This window comes from Schistocerca nitens, chromosome 5 (genome assembly GCF_023898315.1).
Source record: "Schistocerca nitens isolate TAMUIC-IGC-003100 chromosome 5, iqSchNite1.1, whole genome shotgun sequence".
In the NCBI taxonomy this organism is placed as follows: Eukaryota; Metazoa; Arthropoda; class Insecta; order Orthoptera; family Acrididae; genus Schistocerca; species Schistocerca nitens.
This window is the reverse complement of record NC_064618.1, coordinates 644584919-644606821: the sequence shown is the minus strand read 5'-3', so window position 1 is coordinate 644606821 and position 21903 is coordinate 644584919.

The following is a 21903-nucleotide window of genomic DNA, read 5'->3' as shown; positions in this document are numbered from 1 at the left end:
AACACAAACACCACAGTCCAGTTCATAATCATCATGGTGTGGATGACACCAGCTCGTTTTTGAACAGAGCTGGGTACTGGACTATCTTGCAATCAACTTCTAGTCACTTCTTGTCACTCGACGCTGATACTGCCATGAATCCAAAGAATGTGTTATTAAAATACATCACTGCATACAAAAATACGATGAGGGGCTGGTCTTCCAGTGGCTCGTAAGGTGAGTAAACAACTCTAGACGACTGCATTTAACTTTTGCGATTATGTACGATACTTTTTCCTTTCTTTGAAAATGAGATGGAGGCCATATTCAGACATGGACTTGCAACTGCAGCTAGCTGACTATGAGGCATTCACCAACGTAGCCCAGGTCGTCAGTGATGTATTTATCGCAACCTCGAACCGGACTGCCGCCATGTGCAGCACGATGATCATCATCAGTGTTAACACCAAATCCTTTGTCAATGCAGACGTGCCCTGGATTGTGTCACAATTCCCATGGTCCTACAGGGCATAGGACATCGCTTTCACACCACTCTGGACCTAGTAGCACCAGCACCAGCTCCACTCTGTGGAGGACAGGATCTCACAAGCCGGCATTGATAACTCGAATGCAGGCTATTCGGTTCCTGCCACTTTTCTCGAAGCCTGTCAAGGTGTTTTGGGAATGACCTGTGGCATCTTGCCATTTACGGTAACACATTTCTATAAAATTTACTCACATACCCTCCAAAAGATAGCCGTGACAGTGGCAATGAGAAGGGCTTTGTCCAAATTTTGGACATAACTGGCATAATATATTCTGGAATTTTAATCGCAATATGGTTTAAAACTTTTTGTCAAGTGTGTCATGCTCCACTATGTTTCCAATGTGCAGAGCTGAGGTTCAGGTAAGGCACCCAGCCATTTACTCCACCTCAGTATATACTCAGATGTCTATGCTCCACATAATGGGGAGATCTGTTTGCGTCCCTCTTTTGAAAGATATTGCTCATGAAAAGTGCATATTAATGTTCAGAATTTAGATGAGAAGGATTATATTGCTCTGTGTGGTTGCTTCTGGCTAGCGATGGAAATTATAGTGATCATCCTGAGAATACAGGTACGAAATATCAGATGTTTATTAAAATTATGATTTCAAATATACCTCATTCCATGTACACCAGGACCGACAAAATTCCAGAGGCCGAACGCTGATTATTCAATTCACTTTCACACTGTGGAGGGAGATGACAGTAAACCAGAAGCTGAAGCCTGAAACTACTCAGCAGAGCAAAGAAGTCAGGTATAAAGTAGTTCAACCCATCTGCTTTTCCAAATTAGGAGGTCACGCTCCAAAGACGTAGATGTGTTGCTAGCCTCCAAGGATGGCAAACAGCATAATATTTGGATCAATGTCCTTCCTAATTTCCACCCAAACGTCAAAAATAAAGGCGCAAGGTATTTTTGCCGTAGATGTCTCAACTCTGTTGAAAAGAAAGAAACATCAATGAGTGCTTCAACCAGGAACCATATATGTCGACACACCTACCGAGGACAAAGAATTCTTAAAGTTTCAGAATACTCACCGTCAGGAGCGTCATGTACACGTACTTTAAATGCCTTCTAGTTCCTGTGGTGTATTGCGAAGGCTACCCTTCTCCCTCCCATACTACATTCACAGAACAACATGTACCCTTTGTAGTACCATATCAAGTTGTATGCTCTTATGATTCCAGTCACAAGAAAGTCGAATCTTTCGTGAGTGATAATCCTGTATTATGGTTGCTTACTGAGTTCGAAAACTTGCGTGGTAAGCTGATGGGATTTATCACAACAATACTGACATGCCCGACATAGAGTAGCATGATTCCTTGTGTGACAAGACAGTTAATTGTCATATTTATGGGCTGCTGTTGGATAGAGAAGCTGGAATTCCTAGCAGAGGCCATTTTTAACCTGTGAGGTAATTATGCGGAGCGGCTTACAAAAAACGCAACTTAAAGTGCCAACTGCCATGGCATATAGCCGGTTTCTGTCATAATTTGAGTGATCGGCATGCCTGCTTTCTCGGTGATTTCGGTGTGGTGGGTGATGAGGTCAGTGTAATTCCTGACACCACTGAGAATTAAATTTCGTTTTCCAAGAATAACACCCCAATTCCTGCCTTTCTTATGCTTCATGCACGCATCTCTTCACAAACTAGCTGAAAGGATGCATCTGGAGGACTTCCCATACAAATACCTGGATTCGGTGTAGAGACTTCAGCAAATTACTTTGCCCAACGTAACCACAATCTACAGTTAACTGCCCGCATCTCGTGGTCGTGCGGTAGCGTTCTCGCTTCCCACGCCCGGGTTCCCGGGTTCGATTCGCGGCGGGGTCAGGGATTTTCTCTGCCTCGTGATGGCTGGGTGTTGTGTGCTGTCCTTAGGTTAGTTAGGTTTAAGTAGTTCTAAGTTCTAAGGGACTGATGACCATAGATGTTAAGTCCCATAGTTCTCAGAGCCATTTGAACCATTTGAAGCATTACAGTTAACTAACAAGCACTGCCGTAACGACTACAAATTATCTGCAAGTGGTGAATGTTTGCCAGCAGTTTAGCAACCGTGATTTAGGATAATACGCTAGATTATACACCATATTTGAGAAGTTCACTATAGCGCACACTCTCTGGCTCCTGTCTTCTGTTTCACCACGTACAGCTTTACTGGGACACAGTATTAAGAAGAAATTATGTCTGAATTCAAGTACTGACATGTTGCTCTTCCTTGACTTTGCCAGTGAGTGCCCGGGTACGCCAAGGTGAGTAACCTGCGAATGAGTGAAGAGAAGTACAGGCCAACAGACGTTTCAAGTTAGATCCTTTAACAAGATATAAACAACCTCTACATGTATGCCACGCAGCACAGTCTACCATTTGGAGGACGCCGATGGATGTCCAGCGGGGGAATCGCCAAACTGAAGAGATCCACCATGTGGCTGCGGTAGCTGGTAAGGGATATGTTCTGAGTGTAGAACTGAAATACCCCATCGATTTACATGACGAACACAGCGACTTGTCACTCTGTCCAGAACGCCTAGTCCCGCAACATGGTTCCGTCCTGAAGCTGTTGACAACGCTGGGGAACAAACAACGTTATATTCTCAACTACAGAAAGCTCCAGCATTGTCTCATTTTAAATATGGACCTCGTTATTAACACCCTCAGAATGGCCTCCAAGTCGCGTTCCTTGGTGAAGGAGTACATTGATGTTAACACCGAACAGGGGGCTGTCACGACAGGTACTCTTGAAAAGATTTTTTAATGTTACTGAACAATTCCGTTTTCGGAAAAACCATGCAAAACGTTAGACTAGAGAATACCGCGGAATTCATTTAGTTTATTGGTGGAAAGGCTGCTGGGGCATAAGAAATTACATCGCCAGACAAAATTTCAAACAGATCACCATCTTCGATGGACCACTCATTGTGGAGGTGTCAAGACGATTATCTCGTCTCCAGAGCGGAATCTGAATCCAAAGCCCAATTTTTCTGTTCATCTCCTTCCATCAAAACATGGTGAACTCCAAAAGTGCACCAACGAAATTGTCCACACTGGTTTTTGTGTCGCTACAAGTGCCATGTCTCCGCTCTAGCTCGTCTGCCCTACCTCCAGGCCAATCCCAAGCAAAGTAGGTAATGTTAGTTTCCCTGCTGACAGAGCAGCAAATCCCTGACTCATAAATTTCCACGTAGGGAGAAGGCATTATGCTCCCGAATAGTGTTTCACACGGCAATTGTAGGCAACATCTTTTGAGAGTTTTCGTTTAAGCCTAAAGTGAACAACACATTTATCACAGACATCACTATCTTGATGGGCTGAGCATCACAGTACGTCCGACCAGGGGCCTTGGCTAAACTAGGAGAAATGCAATTAAGACGGAACACAGACCATTTCAGTGGCACCATAAATGTTGTATTCCATCCTAATATTCATTCAAAGGCCTGACTCTTCCCAAAAAATCTCGGCAGGTAGGGGAACGACACCTCCTAAAGGCTCCATCTGTAGCGTCCGGTACAAGTTGAACATGGAAACTCGCAGATTTTTATGGACCCCAGTTCTTTAGGTAATGGGCGTTTATGACAATGTCAAAAGGCCTCTGCTGGGTGACCCATTTTCTCCCCTGTGACCATGTCCCTGCCATGGCCAGAGACGCCTAACAGGTGGACCCAGATAGGCAACATTTCTCCTCTTTGGCCGAAAACATCGTCTGTATACCGTTGCGAGATGTTCTTGGGACCAGCTTTCTGTACCCGGTAAGTGTTTTGAGATGTTCCTCTCTATAAGAGCTGCAACTGGCTTCTAAACGCCAAATGTAGTGGCTTCTAAACCCCAATGTCCACTGTAAGATTTTCTGTTACATACCAGTACTTAATTAACCAAACTGCCTACTTGTTCTGAACTCCAGAAAACACTATTTGAAGGAGAGTTACCATAAAGATCGTACACATATTAACATTGTATGTCCTCCAATTCATGCCTGCTCATGTTGATAACCTCCTGTCATCTCACAAAAAATGATGCCTAGATTGGAATAACAAAATTAAAGAATAGCCTTGAATATGAAAATAAATGAGGGAGTGACTTGTTCTCTCTCAGTCTGTTGTGCAGAGTTCTGTCCAGCACTTTTTTATGATTCAGAGTGTATTAAGAATTCTGTACTATAGAATGATAAGGATGATCTATAAACTGCCTACTTTCTCTGCATACAGAAAGTGCTGTCGGCTGCTTGCACAACGTGATTACATTCCATTTTGTTCATCCTTTGTCTCAATATTGTCTGTATTGTTGCTTCCTTTTTCCATATGTACATTACAAGAATTTCCGAACATAGGGCCTTCGCTTTTGTAAGGCAAATTTTCAGTGGTTTCTTGCTCAGTCTACAAATAAAAGTTCAAGTTGTACCTGTACATTTTCAAATAAGAAATCTGTAATGTAAATCATCACAGCTATTCGGATTTGTACACTGTTAAATCTATATATTTGCGAGATAAAATAACCAAGCTTGTATAGATTCTCACACATCTTAGATTTCTCACTTCGGTACTTTTATTTCGACGTGTTTTTAAAACCCAATTTGTGTTTCATTTTTCTTGGATAGCACTCCTTCTGAAAATGGATTTGTGTACGAACATGTCATGTAGTACTAGTAAAGTGATATTTTCTACAATTTGCCAACATTTTTATGCAGTTGTATTGTCATCCGGGAATCCAGAGTTCCTTTTACGTCTCTCTCTCTCTCTTTCCTGAGATCTTTCGTTCGGCGATCTTTCGTTGCAGAAAATTTGTTTGCAATAACTGACTCAGTTTAGATTTTTCTCTCAGGCTGATGGTATCCCCTAGTTTTCTTTGATCTCCAATTGTTTTAAGTATCTCTGAGCCTTTTTTTTCTGGCGCGCCTGCGTATTTGCAAGTAACTCGCATTCGCGCTCTTATCTTTGCTTGTGGTGCGTACTGAGTCTTGGCTGCCTTATCTTGACCGCAAGAGTTACTGGAGGCTCTCGCCAAGGACGTGAACAGTTGGCGATCGATGTTACCTGAGGCAGGAGTGCGCTGATAGTGGAGCAGGAACCGACCCCGTGTATGTGGCACCCTGCTGGAGAGACTTTCCTGTCGCCTGAGAGGAGGCTTTCTGCTGCCTTGGGTTGTGTGCTGCTAGTTCCGGACACAGCTGTCTACGGTTGTCCACTGCCTTATTGCCGTCTATTGTATCCGACACAAGCCATATCGGACGTCCAGCGAAAAGTTAAGTGTGATTGTACTGAGGGCTTGTGCGTGTGAAGGTGTTGAGGGCCGCTACCGCACTTCTGGTAACCGTAAGCGCATGGGTGTTACCATGGAAGTGAAGGTCTGCTTATGAAGAGCTCATGTTGTTTAAGGCAGTTGTTAAATATTAACATGATGCACGAGCGTACCTCTTCCAGCTCGTGGGAAATTGTTGTTTCATGTAATACGTAATCAGCTGCAAGGCCGTAATCTGTTTAACTGCATTCGAGTGTTTGGTAGCCTTAGCGCAGTGAGCCCCAGTAAAGCTTATAATGAAATTTTCAGACTTTTGCTCGTTACCGTTTTTACTGAACAGTGGGGCATAAGAGTTCACGTAATTTAATTATTACTAAGATTCGAGTGCCCGCTTGCCTTGCTAGTAATTGGAAGTTTTTTAAATCTCTTAATAGCAAGCATTTCTCCTTAGGCATATTGATAAGATTAGCGCTGTTGGTTGTACGTTGCCTGTGTAGTTCATTCCTAGTGGGGCAAAGGCAGGGGGCCGTTTTACCAGTGAATAATTTAACCTGTTATTTACTGTCTATCTTTTGGTGGCTGTTTACATTGTCTCTGCGGACCTGTTCTGTGCGCTTGTTAAATGTTACAGCTAGTTGGCTGGTGTTTTGAAGAAAGGTCTAGCTTTCCACCGATGGGTATCGGGACTGTGAAATCCTGGGTAGCGGGAGGTGACTCCGGGTCGAAGCTCGGGAAGTGCGTCTTGTACGAACTGTCGCCATCCGCCTTTCGCCTTGGATCCTCCAAAGTTTTCGTTCTACCTTCGAGCGAACTGGAGTCACTCTTCGCTAGTTAATTCTGGCACTAATTATATTTACTTGGGTATATATTATATTTATTAAACCTTGACTCAAGAGCAACATACAATTGTGAAAGGTTGTTGCTGTGCTACTCTTAGTAAGACTTTGCGCTCACTAATTGTGTTACTGGGCCTTGGAGCCGAAGTTTGAAACCCAAGTTAGTCTTAGTGATATTGATTGACTCTTGAATGTGAAACAAGTGCTTTTGTATTAACTTCATCCTGCTATTTATTGGGTGCATCTCTGGCAGGTTGTTATTTAGGTAAATGTTTTTGAGAACATAAGTTCTCAGTGTCCGAAGACTAGTCAGAAATATTGAGTGTCTTATTGTCAGTGGTTTTAAAACTTTCTTATGTTTGAGATAGACTTTGATTCATAAAAAGACATTGGTTTATGATTGTTAAATAAAACGAGTGATAACAAAAGGGGTCCAGTCCTTCCTATTGATTCCCTATTCCCTAGTAGAAGAACGTTTCAATCTCCTCATTCTGCATTCAGTAGTCCACGCCGGTTTAAATGCTTTTGACCACCACCATATTTTTGAAAACAGACCAACATATAATATTACGCTCCAGAGAAAGTATTTTTCCGAAGGTCTTCCTTAGTTCCATCAGAATTTACTTGTTGTCAGCAAAACTTCCACTTTTACAAGATTCTTTACTTTCAATTTCCTTTACGTAGCTTCGAGTTTCCATCATCAGACATCCAAAGCGCCTAAAAGAATCGACATGTCACAAGGGACTTCTTATAAATGACATTTTGACATAACCATCGTGTTTATTGATTCTGAACTTTGGTCTTTTCTGCAGTTACACTCATTCCACATTCTTTTGATATTTATTACATTCATTTTCATTTCACACTCTTTTCCCAATTTTTCAAATCTCTCTGTCATAAAATGTAGTTTCCCGGTGATTTATCAACATAGTTTCATCGCCTGTATACCTCATTATCTTAATCCTTTCTCCTACTAAAACTCCATCTATTGCTTCTTTCTGATACCTTATCTGATAATTTTTCAACATAAATACTAAATTGTGTCGGTGATAAATGTGTAATATGTTGTCACGTACCAATCTTGATATTAAAACCCACTGTTGGTATCAGTTTTTCAAATAGATACGTCTATGAAAAAGCTTATAACGTCAGTTCACTCAGTTTTCTTCTTTCTCATTTTACGCTTATTTCAATGAAGTTCCAGATATTTCAACAGTTGATACAGCGTGGTTTAGCGAGTTGCTTCAAAGCGTCGTGAGAATAAGTAAACCACGTAAAAAAGCAGATGATTTACTATGCCGAGATATCATTTGGAGGTAACAATCAATTATATTAACAGTACCATATGCTGTTAAGAAAATAGCAGGGTCAGCTGACGTATGGGTCAAATGAGATAGAAAAATTGTGTCGTCTGAAAAGAGAGTATTGGTTACACAACAGCGCGTACCACGTACTTGAGTTCAGGAGTAGTTTGAAGCAACTTCCTGAGAAACATACTTAGACGCCCATTTATTCCCTAGAGACGTCCAGGCTTTATTAATTGGGAGTTATCGGAACCGTTGTGTACCAGTTCTAAGAGATTTACTGTCATCTCGTAAATCACAGGCTTCTCGAGTTATTTATCTCTACGGTCTGCAGCTAGAAGTGAGCGAAAGAAGAACTGTGCACTTTTCCCGTTGGCCGCGGGCTGGCAGCTTTAATTATCTCTTGCAAATACCGACGGAGGAGGCAGAGAGTGGGCTGCCGTGGTAAGAGTCGGTGGAAGGGGGGAGGAGGGTAGAGGGGTGGGCGCGGAAGAGACACGAGTTTCAATTAGGCTAATGTCGCGGCGCGAGCGGTGTGCTGCGCAGTGCGCCGGCAATTTATAAGGCGCGAGGTGGCGCACCGCCCACTGCCCCAGCCGGGCGAGGAAGGGCCCAAGTCTTGGCTGGGCCGGTGAGATTGATATACGCAGATGAAGTCATTAAAATGCATGAGCCGGGCGGCGGGCGCGGGGCGCTGAGTTATCTGCAGCTTTATGAGTATCGATGGCGGCCAGGGCGCGTTTAGGCCCGCAGAATGCCCGCCAATGAGCCTCCTGGGCTCGCGCGCCTTCGCCTCTCGTTCAGCGCGGCCAGCCCTCTGCAACCCTATTCTGTATCGTCTGGCTGCTCTGTCGGTAGGTGACTGCACCGAGCGGTAGAGTTACCGCAACCGAGCCTCTGTGCTATTCCCTAAGTCGTTTGGTAGCGAGTCAGTGTGGCTCCTGAAATACCGAAGTCGGCCAGTGGCGTGTTGCCGTCTCTCCTCACGCCAGCCAATCACAGATAAGTGACCACAGTGACGGGCATACCCACCCAACGATTGCGCACCCAGCAAGTTGCACCACAGAGGACACTGCGCGCTACACCCAAAGCGGTCAGCCGACACGTTATCCCCGATCGCTATTCCCATTATTATTTTCGAAAAGTGTGTTTACAGTAAGTAGTGTTTGCCAAACAAGATATCAGTGGAATGGAGAAAGAAAACGAGGTTATTCGGTTCGCATTCCAGTGAGACTGAATTTTGTGCCTTTGCTTATTTCCATCGTGCGTCTGTTGTTTATGTGTACCATATTCGAAACAAAACCAGGATGCCGAAAGGCACTTTACTATTGAGTGATTTCAAGCAGTATGGTATGCCTAGCTCATAACACCTACCAGCGTCAAAAATAGGATCTTTTATAAGGACTGTTCAACTGATTTGGCCAAGTCAGGACTTCTTGAACAGATATGCGTTCAGGTGCAAAGGGATGGCTGTAGCTCTTTGACGGGCTATCATGTACGGCTACAGTTCCTCACCCAAATTACAGACCACCTTCTGGCTTAGTCAAAACCCCACCATAATGTTCCTCTCAGGCATTTCAAATTGGTTCGTCTTGTCCTGAAGACTGTGCTGGCAAATTTCATGGCGCCGCTTTTCCCTACGCTGTCTTGCCCGCCTTCGTTGCTCTTGCCTTCTTCTTAACCATACCATGCGCATCGTGTCAAGTTCCATGATTCTCAGCTGACATGCATACATAATAAAATTTATGTACTCACTTTCCACTTGATTGCCGCCCAGTGATTCCTCAGCAAAATACAATCACTACATCTAAACGTAACTCAGTATTTCTAACATAACATATTGTCCCCACAATTAAAGCAAATCGAACTGAATGAACTACATTACCGACATCTCACCACTTCTTGATACAGTAGACAAAAAATCATCAGACAGGCATCAGTAGCTTACAGAGTAGCAACTTGGGCTTCTGAACCGAAAATCATGTCACTACAGAGGCTAACGTATGGAACTAAATGGTATGGACGTTACAAAATAGAACTATTGGACTGCACTAACTGCTACATAGACGTGTCCAACACGGCACACTGCCTTTAGCTGCACTTCTACTACTGCTCCAGCAATTGGGTCGCTACAGTGTAAGCTCTGCCATGCACAATATCTCACTACCTTTGGTGTATGTGTCATGCACCGATGAATATAATGTACACTGTTGAGTCAAATTAATGTGGCGACCTGTCAAAAACCTGAATAACCACCTTTTTCAGCACTGACTGCTGTAAGATGAGCCGGAAGAGAACCAGTGAGGTTCCAAAATTTACCGACAGGGCTGTGGAGTCATGCCAAGTCCAGCACTGTAGCCAGCTCTGCTAGGTTTCTTGGTTGAAGATCCATGGTGCGAACAGCCCGATCTAAGTGGTCCCACAGATTCTCGACAGGGCTTAAATTTAGGTATGGTAAACTCATCCTAGTGCTCTTCAAGCCATTCGAGTACACTTCAAGTTGTGTGACACATACATGCCAATGGCAATCTGTCTGATGGAGCACAAGGCGTGACTCATCTGACAAGGTCTCCTGTGGTCATTAAGTGGCTATCCATCTGTGGTACTCGTGGCTGTCACCCATGAACAGCAATGAGCATGTGTGGATGAACCAGGAACCTGCTGAAAAGACCCAAACACAGCAACGTTCACTGTACAGTCATTGAGGAGACTCTGTTGGTACGACTAGGTGGTCAGTTCTCAAAAGCTGCTCGTCTATTCACCATTATGCATCTCCCCAGCCATCATTGACCCCGTCATCTATTGCCCATTGTGCACAAAAATTACCTCAGAACTGTTTTTCCATGCGCAATATACATTAACCATAGCGCTTGAAAACAGTTTAAAAACTTAACTGCCTCGTAAATGCTTTCAGCCATTGCCCAAAAGCCAATGTTCATGCCCTTTTGGATGTCAGATGAATCGCCCTGTTTCGACATTTCAATAGCAACTGCACTGTTTTCAGCGTCCCCCATACACACTTTATATACCCTCCAATCCTGGTGCCGGACTGTTTTACAAGCTTTATATATCGTAAATAAAAGAAATTTATGTTCACGCACAGTTTTGTTTTTGTTGCTGTGGTCTTCACTCTGAGGATTGGTTTGACACAATTCTCTTGGCTATCTTGAACAAGCCTCTTCATCTTTGCTTAACTACAGCAACCAACATCCACCTGAACCTACACTATCTGATTGAAAGTATCAGGTCACAACTGCGGAAGGTGGGATTGGCCACTAGATGTCACGAGAGATCGACCCGCCAATTTAAAAGGCTAGAAGTATTGTTTTCTTAATAGAGAAGTAGTAACAGTAAAATTCGTTGGTCAATAGAGTTCATTGACTTCGAAAGAGGACATTCCTTAGGATTATATGTGAACTGAAGCTGGAGGAGGGGGAAAGTAAAAGGAAGGGAAGGGATTAATGATGTCAGCTGCATCAGGACAATTACCCGGAATCAGTGGTGACGAGCGAAAACGTGTGCCAGACCGGGATACGAACACAGCATCTCCTGCTTACCAGGCTAATGCGTTAACTAATGCACCATCCGGGATAAAGTGTTCACTGCAGCTGCACGGATCACGGCCGACTCACATTTCCACAGTCTCTATCCACAGTCTATGTCCACTTTCTCCATACTCGTTACTCTGACATTCCCGCAGGAGATCGGACGCACTAGTCCATCCGCAGTGAAGAAGGTTGACCCATTGCCCAACAAGGCGAATCAATTGTATTCATTGGGTGTCGCCTTGAAAGCTGCCCATGTCAACTGTTGCTCTTGTAGTCATGAAATGGAAACGAGGAGGAATAATCACAGGCTAATCGACGCCAGGCAGTCCCCATGTCATGACGAAAGAGGACTTTGGGACATTTTTATATAAAAAGTGGAGCCCCTCCCCGCCCACAGTAGAACGAGGCCAACACAAAAGGTTTCACTGCCACCTCTTCAGTATGGCTGGTATTCGAATATAGGCCTGACGAGCTGCAGGTCTGTGATCTTGTCTGTACCGTTGGGTGCGATCATTCACTAACATGGTCCCATCGAGAAGATAGTAGACGTAAAGCGATTGAAGCGTAGGGGTTTTAAGGGCAGACGGGGGAAAAATGCCACTGCAAGCACCGTTGGATATATATCACTGCAGTGGAATGGGTTGATAGTACCAATACCGACAACTCAGGCTTGGGTGTTGGGTAGTGTTTGTGTGGAGGTGTTACCACTGTAGCTAGTCTCCGACGTAATCTCCTGGGCCAGCAGCAGCGTCAACGTACCTGCAACATCAAAAGTTGTCATACAAACTGTCAATCTGATCACAAAATTGGCCGCTCGTCGTGAAGTGTCGTGGTGTTTAGTTTCGTCTTGTGTGATGACTTCCCCCTTTGTGCCAACTAGTTGGCAATATGATCACAGCTGGCAGTGCCAAGAAGGTTTTCTGCAATACACAGGTTCACCGATATACTTCTGTCTCTGTAGTTTAACCTTCCTTAGGGGGTTAATTTTACCAAAGGAAAGGTGTATATGAGCGCTTATCCCCCCATCTGTGCTTGTGATCGTAATTTCCCAGAACAAGAATAAAGGACTTGTTCTAGTGCCTCGAATGCATGTATCTGAACGAGGCGGATTTTGTTAAATCCGATGTACTTGTGTATCTTTGAGCTTTATTTATGATTCATAACAACATGTTCCTTAAGCCCTGTGGGTGGCTCACACGTGTTGGTGTGGCATAGCCACAGACAACAACCCCACATGTTATCATAAGTCTGCTGTCATGTACATGGGCCTCGACACCCTCGCAATATAAAACAGTATAAAGCTGACACGTCTCGACAGGAACATGACAGATAAAAACTATCACTTCCGATCGGTGTCGGTTACTCAGTGCGCTACAAAATGTAGATGGACGCGCTGAAAATATGTGCCCCACTCGTCGAAGCCATCAAAAAAGGAAGGAAATGGAGCAACAACTAGGGCAAGTCATCTCTGTTACAAAATTGCGACAGCTGTTGCAGGGAAACCAAGTGCTGACGCTGTTGCTCCATTAACTGCCAATGCAACTGATTCTGGTGCTGTTGTTGTGCCAGCCACTTCTGTGGCAATTCTGAGTCCATGATGACAGAGGTCTGAAAACTCTTGTCCCCACTGTTGAGGTTCACACATACTACCCCTACAGCCGTGGTCAAGGGGATCATTGATCATTAATGAAAACGTTGTCGGTTCCGTCTTCGAAACCCACCAACGCATAAATTCCAATTAATAATCAACATTGGTGGCCGAACACTTCCGGCATGAGAAGTCATCCTCATTCTGTCAACGGCCTTGTCAAAGAGGGCGGAGGAGCGGACAGAGTTTGAGGGCACTCGCTTGTTCTTGAGGTGGGAAACTGCCCATAAGATGGAAGAATCAGCAAAAGCATACAGCCTGAGGGATGCAAAAGACAAAGGAAACCACTGAATTAAAGACACATTATGTTTATCCACTGAACATGTGGCCTGTAATTGAAAAAGTGTCATGATGATCTCTCCATTGGCCAAAGATTCCGGAATAGTTCCCCAGTTCAGATCTTCGTGAGGGAACTGCCAATGGGGAGGTAACCGTGAGAAAAAGATTTAATAACCAACCAAACGATACCGTTCAACGAGTTGGAGCAAGGGATGTCAGATGCTTGAATGTGGGAGGGAAACTAGCAAATCTATAAAGGGTAATGCAAAGGCTCAGTGTAGATAGAGCGCGGTCAGTGAAGTGAAATGAAAGGAAGGCAGGGATTTCTGGTCAGATGAGTAATATCAGCAGCAGCAAATGGTATACCTGGAGTAGAATTCGTTATGAACAGGAAGGTAGGGCAAGAGTGTGTTACTGTGAGCAGTTCAGTGACAGGGTAGTTGTTATCAGTATAAAAGCAAACCAACACCGACAACGATAGTTCAGCAATACATGACGACGTCGCAAGCTGAAGATGAAGAGATAAAGTATTTAAGGATACTGAAAGAAATTGTGATGTGTGTACTGTAAGACCTTCAGTACACACACCATCAGATTATTTGACTTGTCGCTCTAACAAAGTAGACGAGTGTCAGCAATAAGTCTCGTGGTCTTATCGTGGCGTGTTTATCTTCTGCCGTTAGGTCAGATGATATAAGTGCCACTTGCACGCTTAGAGTAGCAGATTGATGGTGACAAAAATTGACAATCTGAAGTTCCTTTGGTATTGGTACGAATCTCATTCTCACATATATCTCTGATAATTGAGAAAAGTGTCTATTCATTTATCTTCATGGCTATGTACAAGAATATGGTAACCTTATTAGGCGCAGACTGAAACTTGACTACAGACTGGTGCAGACAAATGCAGACTGACTAATAGGAGGTCTGTACACTTGTTATAATACCTCGCATGTTCATGTATCACTGCGCGAATGTGATCCGCGAGGAGAAAAGGTTCTACATTAGCAGCAATCTCATTGGCTGTGTTACATACACTCCTGGAAATTGAAATAAGAACACCGTGAATTCATTGTCCCAGGAAGGGGAAACTTTATTGACACATTCCTGGGGTCAGATACATCACATGATCACACTGACAGAACCACAGGCACATAGACACAGGCAACAGAGCATGCACAATGTCGGCACTAGTACAGTGTATATCCACCTTTCGCAGCAATGCAGGCTGCTATTCTCCCATGGAGACGATCGTAGAGATGCTGGATGTAGTCCTGTGGAACGGCTTGCCATGCCATTTCCACCTGGCGCCTCAGTTGGACCAGCGTTCGTGCCGGACGTGCAGACCGCGTGAGACGACGCTTCATCCAGTCCCAAACATGCTCAATGGGGGACAGATCCGGAGATCTTGCTGGCCAGGGTAGTTGACTTACACCTTCTAGAGCACGTTGGGTGGCACGGGATACATGCGCACGTGCATTGTCCTGTTGGAACAGCAAGTTCCCTTGCCGGTCTAGGAATGGTAGAACGATGGGTTCGATGACGGTTTGGATGTACCGTGCACTATTCAGTGTCCCCTCGACGATCACCAGTGGTGTACGGCCAGTGTAGGAGATCGCTCCCCACACCATGATGCCGGGTGTTGGCCCTGTGTGCCTCGGTCGTATGCAGTCCTGATTGTGGCGCTCACCTGCACGGCGCCAAACACGCATACGACCATCATTGGCACCAAGGCAGAAGCGACTCTCATCGCTGAAGACGACACGTCTCCATTCGTCCCTCCATTCACGCCTGTCGCGACACCACTGGAGGCGGGCTGCACGATGTTGGGGCGTGAGCGGAAGACGGCCTAACGGTGTGTGGGACCGTAGCCCAGCTTCATGGAGACGGTTGCGAATGGTCCTCGCCGATACCCCAGGAGCAACAGTGTCCCTAATTTGCTGGGAAGTGGCGGTGCGGTCCCCTACGGCACTGCGTAGGATCCTACGGTCTTGGCGTGCATCCGTGGGTCGCTGCGGTCCGGTGTCAGGTCGACGGGCACGTGCACCTTCCGCCGACCACTGGCGACAACATCGATGTACTGTGGAGACCTCACGCCCCACGTGTTGAGCAATTCGGCGGTACGTCCACCCGGCCTCCCGCATGCCCACTATACGCCCTCGCTCAAAGTCCGTCAACTGCACATACGGTTCACGTCCACGCTGTCGCGGCATGCTACCAGTGTTAAAGACTGCGATGGAGCTCCGTATGCCACGGCAAACTGGCTGACACTGACGGCGGCGGTGCACAAATGCTGCGCAGCTAGCGCCATTCGACGGCCAACACCGCGGTTCCTGGTGTGTCCGCTGTGCCGTGCGTGTGATCATTGCTTGTACAGCCCTCTCGCAGTGTCCGGAGCAAGTATGGTGGGTCTGACACACCGGTGTCAATGTGTTCTTTTTTCCATTTCCAGGAGTGTATTAATACGCGGATCGGCGGAAGCAGAATTTGGCAGCGCCATCTCGTAGGGCAGAGATGGACGAGCACTGCGCCTGCGCTGTTGTGCTTAGTGGGGCGCGCTCTAGTGGGAAAGTTGTGTACGCGCTGACTACGCGGAACTATGTACACAACAGTAATACACTATGTAAATTGATATGAAGATCTAATAGTCTGTGGGACTAAAATGCAGTTAAAGGGGAGGAAGTAGAAGAGAAAGTTGCAGGATGTATGTGGTTGGGACAAGGAATCCGATAGGAGAAAGACTAAACGAGTTCTGTAATAAATTTCCGCTAGTAATAGCGAATGCTCTGTTCAAGAGCCAGAAGAGGAGGATGTATGCTCGAGAAAGGCCAGATGATCGGAGAAGATTTCAGTTAGATTACATTGCGGTCAGACAGAGATTCCGAAATCAGATACTGGATTATAAGACGTACCCAGGAGCAGATATAGACTCAGATCACAATGTACTAGTTATTAAGAACAGACTGAAGCTTAAGAGATTAGTCGGGAAGTAGTGTTATATGGAAGTACTAAGGAATGACGATATATGCTTGAAGTTCTCTGAGGCTATAGACAGGAGTACAATTGAAGAGGAATAGAAATTTCTAAAAAAGAACAATCACAGAAATTGGAAAGAGAAACGTAGGTACTAAGAAGGTAACTGCAAAGAAACCATGGGTAACAGAAGAAATGCTTGACCGCTGAAAGAAAGAAGTACAAAAATGTTGAGGTAATGTGAGGAATACAGAAACACAAGTCTCTGAGGAATGAAATAAATGGTAAGTGTAGGGAAGCTGCATGAAAAATGTGAAGAAGTCGAAAACGAAGTTATTGTCGGAAGGACTGACTCAGAATACAGGAAAGTCAAAACACACTTCGGTGAAGTTAAAAGCAAGAGTGGTAACATTAAGAGCGCAACAGGAATTCCACTGTTAAATGCAGAGGAAAGATCGGACAGGTGGAGAGAGTACACTGAAGACCTCTACGAGGGAGTCGATTTGTCTGATGTGATGAAGCAACAGGAGATGATTTGGAAAAGATAGGGGATCCAGTATTAGAATCAGAATTTAAAAGAGTTTTGGAAGACTTAAGAGCAAATAAGGCAGAAGAGATAGATAACACACCATCAGAATTTCTAGACCCATTGGGGTAAGTGGCAACTAAACGACTGTTCACGTTGGTGTGCAGAATCATTCAGTCTGATGTTATACCATCTCACTTTCGGAAAAATATCATCCTCACAATTCCCAAGACTACAAGAGCTGACAAGTACGAGAACTATCGCACAACCAGCTTACAAACTCATGGATCCAAGTTGCTGACAAAAATTATATACAGAAAAATGGGAAAGAAAATTGGGAATGTGTTAGATGACGATCAGATGGGCCTTAAGAAAGTTAAAGCCACCAGAGAGGCAATTCTGATGATACGATTGATAATGGAAACAAGACTAAAGAAAAATCACGACTGTTTATAGGATTTGACGATCTGGAAAAAGGTTTCGACAGTGTAAAATGGTGCGATATTTTCGAAATTCTGAGAAAAATAGGGGTAAGCTATAGGGAACATAAACCAAGAGGGAGTAATAAGAGTGCACGACCGAGAAAGAAGCGCTCGGATTAAAAAGGGTGTAAGTCAGGTATTTGGTCTTTCCCCTCTACTGTTCAATCTGTACATCGAAGAAGCAATGATGGGAATAAAAGAAAGCTTCAGCAGTGGAACTAAAATTCAAGGTGAAAGAATATAAATGATACGATTCGCTGATGACATTGCTATCCTAGGTAAAAATAGAGAAGAATTACATGGTATGTTGAATGGAATGAACAATCTAATTAGGACCGAATATGGATCGAGAGTAAATCGAAGAAAGACCAAAGTAATGAGAAGTAGCAGAAACGAGAACAGCGAGAAACTTACCATCAGGATCGATGGTTACGTCGGCAGCAAAATAACCAATGATGGATGGAGCAAGGAGGACATCAAAAGCAGACTAGCCCCGTCAAAAAGGATATTTCTTGGCGAGAGAAGTTCACTAGTATCAAACATAGGCCATAATTTTCGGAAGAAATTTCTGAAAGTGTATTTAATTTTGAGATTTTTTCCTTATATGTTGTGTTATTTCACTAACGTATTGTGCTGTTAAGCTTTTAATTACCCTGTAGAAGAAAGGAGTTAACAGGAAAGAAAGGAAACTAGTAAGTCCTTTGTATATGTCAGTAACAAGAAAAATAAGATTAGGAGCTGAAAGTAGAAATTAAAATTAGGAATGAGGTTAGAAAAGGCTGGTGTCTCGCATCTACTATGTTTAATATCCATTTAGATGATTTAGTTAAAACTGTTTCCAAAAAAATGTGTGGTGTTCTAAGCTTTCCGCTGACATCTCAAAGACGGCGAAATCCATGCAGGGGACTGAAAGGGATATCAGATTTTTATGTACGGGGTGCTTTTCTTCCACTGTGTGCAAACTCTAGGGATTGACCAATGAGAGGATACAGAACAAAAAAAGTATAATGAACTTACGCCCGGAAATCTATGGTTTCTACATATACATCTACATTTATACTCCGCAAGCAAGCCACCCAACGGTGTGTGGCGGAGGGCACTTTACGTGCCACTGTCATTACCTCCCTTTCCTGTTCCAGTACCTCCTTTGTTGATGGACTACATTTTCTAAGGACTCTGCGAGTGAATCTCAACCTGGTACCCGTCTTACCGGCAATTACTTTTATATGATCATTCCAAATCACATCGTTCCTTACGCATACTCCCAGATATTTTACAGAAGTAACTGCTACCAGTGTTTGTTCCGCTATCATATAATCATACAATAAAGGATCCTTCTCTCTATGTATTCGCAATACATTACATTTGTCTATGTTAAGGGTCAGTTGCCACTCCCTGCACCAAGTGCCTCTCCGCCGCAGATCTTCCTGGATTTCGCTACAATTTTCTAATGGTGCAACTTCTCTGTATACTACAGCATCATGCACGAAAAGCCGCATGGAAATTCCGACACTATCTACTAGGTCATATATTGTGAAAAGCAATGGTCCCATAACACTCCCCTATGGCACACCAGATGTTACTTTAACGTCTGTAGACGTCTCTCCATTGAAAACAACATCCTGTGTTCTATTTGCGAAAAACTCTTCAATCGAGCCACACAGCTGGTCTGATATTCCGTAGGCTCTTACTTTGTTTATGAGGTGACAGTGCAGAACTGTATCGAACGCCTTCCGGAAGTCAACGAAAATGGCATTTACCTGGGAGCCTGTATCTAATATTTTCTGGGTCTCATGAACAAATAAAGCGAGTTGGGTCTCACACGATCGCTGTTTCCGGAATCCGTGTTGATTCCTACAGAGTAGATTCTGGTTTTCCAGAAATGACATGATACGCGAGCAAAAAAACAGGTTCTAAAATTCTACAGCAGATCGATGTCAGAGATACATCTGCTCGACGACCCTTCTTGAAAACTGGGACTGCCTGTGCTCTTTTCCAATCATTTGGAACCTTCCGTTCCTCTCGAGACTTGCGGTACACGGCTGTTAGAAGGGGGCAAGTTCTTTCGCGTACTCTGTGTAGAATCGAATTGGTATCCGTCGGGTCCAGTGGACTTTCCACTTTTGAGTGATTTCAGTTGCTTTTCTATTCCTTGGACACTTATTTCGATGTCAACCATTTTTTTCGTTCGTGCGGTGATTTAGAGATGGAATTGCAGTGCGGTCTTCGTTTATGAAACAGCTTTGGAAAAAGGTGTTTAATATTTCAGCTTTACGTGTGTCATCCTCTGTTTCAATGCCATCATCATCCCAGAGTGTCTGGATATGCTGTTTCGATCCACTTAAACCGATTTAACGTAAGACCAGAACCTCCTAGAATTTTCTGTCAAGTCGGTATATAGAATTTTACTTTCGAATTTACTGGACGCTTCACGCATTGCCCTCCTTACGCTAACATTGACATTGTTTAGCTTCTGTTTGTCTGAGAGGTTTTGGCTGTGTTTAAATTTGCAGTGAAGCTCTCTTTGCTTTCGCAGTAGTTTTCTAACTTTGATGTTGAACCACGGTGGGTTTTTCCCGTCCCTCGCAGTTTTACTCGACACGTACCTATCTAAAACGCATTTTACTATTGCCTTGAACTTTTTCTATAAACACTCAACATTGTCAGTGCCGGAACAGAAATTTTCGTATTGATCTGTTAGGTAGTCTGAAATCTGCCTCCTATTACTCTTGCTTCCTCGCTTTTTTTATAATCCTATTTACTTCCATATTCATGGATGCTGCAACGGCCTTATGGTCACTGATTCCCTGTTCTGCGCTTACAGAGTCGGAAAGTTCGGGTCTGTTTGTTATCAGTAGGTCCAAGATGTTATCTCCACGAGTCGGTTCTCTGTTTAATTGCTCGAGGTAATTTTCGGATAGTGCACTCAGTATAATGTCACTCGATGCTCTGTCCCTACCACCCGTCCTAAACATCTGAGTGTCCCAGTCTATATCTGGTATATTGAAATCTCCACCTAAGACTAGAACATGCTGAGGAAATTTATGTGAAATGTATTCCAGATTTTCTCTCAATTGTTCTGCAACTAATGCTGCTGAGTCGGGAGGTCTGTAAAAGGAGCCAATTATTAAAACAGCTCGGTTGTTGAGTATAACCTCCACCCATAATAATTCACAGGAACTATCCACTTCTATTTCACTACAGGATAAACTACTACTAACAGCGACAAACACGCCACCACCGGTTGCATGCAATCTATCCTTTCTAAACACCGTCTGTGCCTTTGTAAAAATTTCGGCAGAATTTATCTTTGGCTTCAGCCAGCTTTCTGTACCTGTAACGATTTCAGCTTCGGTGCTTTCTATCAGCGCTTGAAGTTCCGGTATTTTACCAACGCAGCTTTGACAGTTTACAATTACAATGCCGACTGCTTTCCTCCGATCCATAGCGACACACATTATTGGTGCCGTGATGAGCGAACACCTGCAGATGGATGCACCCTGTACCCCTCATGGCATCCGGAAGGACCCTTTCCACATGTGGAATGACTGCCACCGGTATGCACACGGAGTGCACATTGGTTTTCTTCCCCTCCCTTGCAGCTATATCCCTAAGGTGCCCCATTACGCGCCTGCCGTTGGAGCTCCCAGCTACCTGTAAGTCCACCCTCTGCGACCGCCCGGATCTTGCAGACTGAGGGGCAACCTCTGGAACAGGACAAGCAGCCACGTCCGGCCGAAGATCAGTATCAGCTGGAGACAGAGCCTGAAACTGGTTCGTCAGACAAACTGGAGAGGCCTTCCGTTCAGCCCTCCGGAATGTCTTTCGCCCCCTGCCACACCTCGAGACGACCTCCCACTCTACCACAGGTGAGGGGTCAGCCTCAGTGTGGGCAGTATCCCGGGCAGCCACAGCCTAAGTCCGATCGGGGGATGTGTGGGACGAGCTGGCCGTCCCCGACAAACCACCGTCCGGACTCCCACAGTGATGCCCATTAGCAACAGCCTCAAGCTGCCTGAAGCTGGGAGCCAAGGGATGCCAACTTAGCCCGCATCCGAACACAGAAGTCGCAGTCCCTATCCATGCTAAATACTGTTGTGCAAAAAACGTCTGAACTAATCTACAGTGAGCACAAACAATTCGATACAAAATTTAAACGGTTATTAAAATACAAGATTGCCTAGTAAATGCAGTTAATGCTGCTACTTGCGCACTGCTGACACACTGCTAGGCGGCAGAAGGAGACTACGCGATTTCACACTATTCAGCTACTAAAACGCGATGCTACAACTCTCAAATACTATAATACGCCCGAAATTTGTGAATTAAACAATGCAAGCACCTAAAAACACGCAAAGAAATTAAGAATTAAACTATGTAACAAATAAGTGAGCTAAGATTATACGACTTGCGGCTGGCAGCTGCTTAACCAACGGCGGCAGGGAGCACATGCTAGAGACCATTTATACAACCACACTTTGTTACAGAGACTGCGGTCTAATACGCACTAAACCATACAGCCACAGTTACAGACAGTATGCATGGTT